Source organism: Lampris incognitus, chromosome 19 (assembly GCF_029633865.1).
Source record: "Lampris incognitus isolate fLamInc1 chromosome 19, fLamInc1.hap2, whole genome shotgun sequence".
Lineage (NCBI taxonomy): Eukaryota > Metazoa > Chordata > Actinopteri > Lampriformes > Lampridae > Lampris > Lampris incognitus.
The window spans coordinates 14,899,022-14,903,759 of record NC_079229.1 but is presented as its reverse complement, the minus strand read 5'-3'; positions in this window follow the sequence as shown (position 1 = coordinate 14,903,759).

The following is a 4,738-nucleotide window of genomic DNA, read 5'->3' as shown; positions in this document are numbered from 1 at the left end:
CGCATGCTAAATGCATTTCCGAGGCATGTCACTATTATCACCCATTTCTACATCGAACTGCCTGCCCGCTCAGGGCGAGAGCTGTTGGTTTAATCTACTATATTCTACCTGGTCTATTTATCCAAATGCTACGCTGGCCTCTGCAGATGTTATGTAACCCGCTGCTTCATCTTCTGCAGAGAACATGAGCTGGATTGAGTTTTTCATTTGGCTAATATGATTCATTTATGAAGTATAAAGGAAGGAAATATGTCATTAGTGTCTCTGCCAAATGAAGACAGATATTCGGAGTGCCCTTGCTTCTTGTAGTCCAGTCATACAGTTTCTCTGATGTCATATGAACAGGTCACCATGTTCAATTTCCAGTAACACAAGTAACTCATGCATTAGAGTAAGAATTAGGACCAAAACAGGAAGTGACATGGTTCCAAAAACCCCCCCCGAAAAAATACGTCCTCCCATCGCCGTAACGTCTTCAGTAGGTTTATTATGTACTCCGTGAGCTCATCAATGTTCAGCCAGCAGAGAAACAAACTTGCTTGCACACAAAACACAAAAACATTTTAATGAAATTTCTTCCTTTTGAATATTTACTGCACCAACACAGTTTTGTTTTGCACCATCGAGGGGTCGACTCTGAAAGGCTCTGAACGGTTTGGAAAGTTGAGAAATGTTGCCGATGAAATCCTCGGACTCATGGGCTTTCTTTTCCTCTTTTTCATCCTCTGTGAGTCTCTGTTACCCTTCTGTCATCCCCCGTCTCATTTTCTCTTTGTCTTCTCTCTCTCTCTCTCTCTCTCTCTCTCTCTCTCTCTCTCTCTCTCTCTCTCTCTCTCTCTCTCTCTCTCTCTCTCTCTCTCTCTCTCTCTCTCTCTCTCTCTCTCTCTCTCGGCTTCCGAGGTGAAAGTGGCTTCCATGGTAACAGCACATTCTGTTTATGCCACGACGTCTCACTTTATCACAAGCTGTTGATGGCTTTGATTTGCATGTGTGTGTGTGTGTGTGTGCGCGCGCGTGCGCGCACGTGTACTTTTCAGAGAGAATATTGCAGAACTGGGGGAATCAACACAGGCGTGCGCAACACACACACACAGACGTGTGGCTAAACTGGTAAATATGCAGAGCATACAGGTGTTCATCTGTGGTGGGACTGGTTAGACCTACTACCACAGCCATGAAAGGCCTTACTGAAAAGAACTGAAAATACCAAACTTGCACCAAACTTACAGTGCTTAAATAAAATATATTTTCAACCTCTGAAACTCTTTTTGCATTTACCTTTAAATGCAAATCATTCTTTATTTTAATGAATAGGACCTGGGGTTTTTGGTCAGTTTTTGCATAACTGTAGCACACTTTCAGGCATGATCCTAAATGTGCATGGCTGCACTAATTTGAGAAAACTTTTTTTTAAACTTGGTCCATTAGAAAATATAAAAGTCAATGTACCTAGGCTACTGACCGACTTGGATTTGTTTCTTTGTCTGCGTGCTGATCCGGTACACTTAACCACTTAAATTAGCAGCAGAAACAACGATTATGACTTAACGTCACCAAAACCAGTTGTCCCCAATTAGGGAATGGGGGAAGGGGTTTTGGAGGGTTGGGAGGGAGGAGGAAGTCAGGGAGGGAGGGCCGGCTAGCCAAGACCCCCTGCAGGGCCGAATGACGGAAAAATGGATTCCATATCAGGAAATCCATTAGGGTAGGGAACGCCGCAGAGCCAGCTATACAGACGACCGCCGTGTTTTTAAAAAATTCCCCATTAGGTGTAATTTCTAAATTACAATCAGCATGGGCAGAATGAGAAGGTGAGGATATGACCATCTGATCACCATAATCAGGGTAATGGCATTGTGTGGCAGAACCCATGGAGAGCAGCAGAGGGTTGGAAGCAAGTCCACCACGGCTGGACATCAGCTTGAGGCCTGTTTTTCTTTTTCTATTTTCTTTTTTCTTTTAATTCCTCCACCTTGTTTTACAGCGAACCCAGCTCAGTAATTGTTATCGCTATAAGGGATGAGACTTGGTCCACTTGCACTGAAACAACAAGATAATGGCAGGCAGGGCTAAAACCCCAGTTAGCAACACCTCTCTGTTTCTCTTCCTCTGTCTCTGTCTCTTCCTCTGTCTGCCTCCCTCGTCCTCGTCTATCCCTCTCTCTCTCTCCCATGCTATTCTCTTTCACACCATTGTCAAATGGGGGAGCGATAAGAATTGCAGAGGACGTATGATTGTCCTGTGAATGAAAGAAGATGGCCTCTGCAAGGCTTGAGAGAGCGAGAGAGAGACCAGCGCAAAGGGAGAAGGGACGGAAAAAGGAAAGAGGGTGGGGGAGAGAGAGAGTGCATGAGTAGAGGGGCCTCTGCAAGGGAGAGAGAGAAAGAGAGAGAGAGAGGAGGGGCAGAGGGAGGAGGGAGAGGAGGTTAATTTGCACATATTAGAGAGGGCAGGATTTTTCATTAAAAAGAGATTGAAGTTGATATATGCCTGTGCGCTCCTGACACACTGTACACTCTGATTGTGTTAAGTCCTTGACAGAACAAAGGATTGCCCCCGTGCACCCCCCTCTCTCTCACCCTCTCTCTCTCTCTCCCTCTCTCCTGCCCCTTTTCTCTGTCTTGCTCTCACTCTCTTTTTCTTCCTCCATCTACCTCAAATGACCAGTGAAGACGGGTTCGGCGCTGGCGGCTCCTCCAAGGCTGTACGGAGGTTGTTTTTTTTATATGGGGAACAGAAGCACAGCATGTCATATCTCTGAAAGATATATATTTTATACCTAATATACAGTTTCCATTGCATTCTCATGTCACAGCTGTGGAAGGAAATTGCTTATTTCTCGCTTCTAGTTGTGTGTGTGTGTGTGTGTGTGTGTGTGTGTGTGTGTGTGTGTGTGTGTGTGTGTGTGTGTGTGTGTGTGTGTGTGTGTGTGTGTGCGCGCACGTCTCTGTTGGTTAATACAGTTAATGGCTTGCTCATCCGTAACACACCGACATGTCTGGCTCTCATCTTCGGTGCAAAACGGGGAACCACAAAGGGCCAAAGCCTTCCGATATCTGTGTGTGTTCCTTATTATTGGAGGAAGCATTGCTGCCTTCAAGCAAGAGCACAATTCGCGGCTGTGTCACAATACTGTTGGCCGTTTAGCTGACAGCAGTTTCAAACAGGTAGTTGGAGTTGCTGCGGGGCACTGCGGAGGAAAAATGAAATGAAAAAGCCCACAGTGATAGTACACTTTGCAGGATGTGAACGCAGTTGTTTGTGTAGATTCTCATTTGCTGTCAGTTTGGCCATCACACCCAATTATTTTAGGCAGAGATCTCGTATCTGTGCCTGGGGCAAACTTATACTTACTGCAAGGGAATGGGAGCAAGAACAAGAACATTAAATTTTTTCTCTGATCTGTTGTTTAGGACAAACACAACTGGCATAGATCCCTCCTTTCTTCTTTTCTTCAAGCCCCGTCTTTGTTTTATCTCGCTTTTCCTCGAGCCACATCTGTCATTTCACGCTGGAGGGCTATTACCTGATCTTTGACCTTAGTTAGCACAGCCCCTCAAAACCTGTCTCTCTGTCACACATGTGCACACACACACACACAGACACACACAGACACACACACACACACACACACACACACACACATGCACACACATATATACACACACGTGTACACACACAGACACATACACACGTTTAAATACACACGTGTATACACACATACTCGTACTCACACACACGTACACACACATGTACACACACACAAACACATACTCTCCCACACACACACACACACACACACACACAGAGAAAGAAGGTTATTGATTGGTGATAGATAGAGCAGGTCTAGCCTGATAAGGATTTGATGTTTGTTCTGGTGAGAGAGACAGACAGCGGGAGAGAGAGAGAGAGAGAGAGAGAGAGAGAGAGAGAGAGAGAGAGAGAGAGAGAGAGAGAGAGAGAGAGAGAGAGAGAGAGAGAGAGAGAGAGATTAAATCACAATAAGAATCCAGCTCTATCCTTGGCTTTGTCCCCACCAGAGGCTTTCAAGGAGTTTAGGGGTCGACTTTAAAGAATAATGGGTGAAGGACTTGCAGCAAAGGTTGGCTTCTCTATTTGAATTCTCCATATTGAGAGCCATTGATTAACACTGTAACAAATTCAAGATTAGCTTACTGCTAACTCAAATATCATCTATTCATTTGTTTTGGCACACCTCATCCCTGCTCAGTCCCTGGTGTTCCGCTTATAGCTAATGTGGTAGTCGGCTCAACAGGTATCGTTACTCAAGCCCTGTACCAAGCCTTTCATCTGTGTACATGCATGTGTATGTATGTGTGTGTGTGTGTGTGTGTGTGTGTGTGTGTGTGTGTGTGTGTGTGGCTATTATACTCACTAGTTGCTTCTTCAAGACATTAAGACTCTTGCTCACTCTCCCTTTCATTCTGTCTGTCTCTCTCGCTCTCTCTCTCACACACACACACACACGCACACACACAGACCTATGTACACGTGCAAATAATGGTTTTGCAGTACAAGTAGAAAAGATAACATCTTGACACACACACACACATGCACAATTACCATGCATGTTTCTATAACTACAAACTGTTATGATGACAAGAGTACAGCGTGAAGTATTTTCTACTGGTCTTTGCCAGACTGGTAGCTATTTGCCAATGGACAAAATCCAGTCGAGGCAGGGCGATAGGCCTGAGCTGAGGATCCCTTTTACATA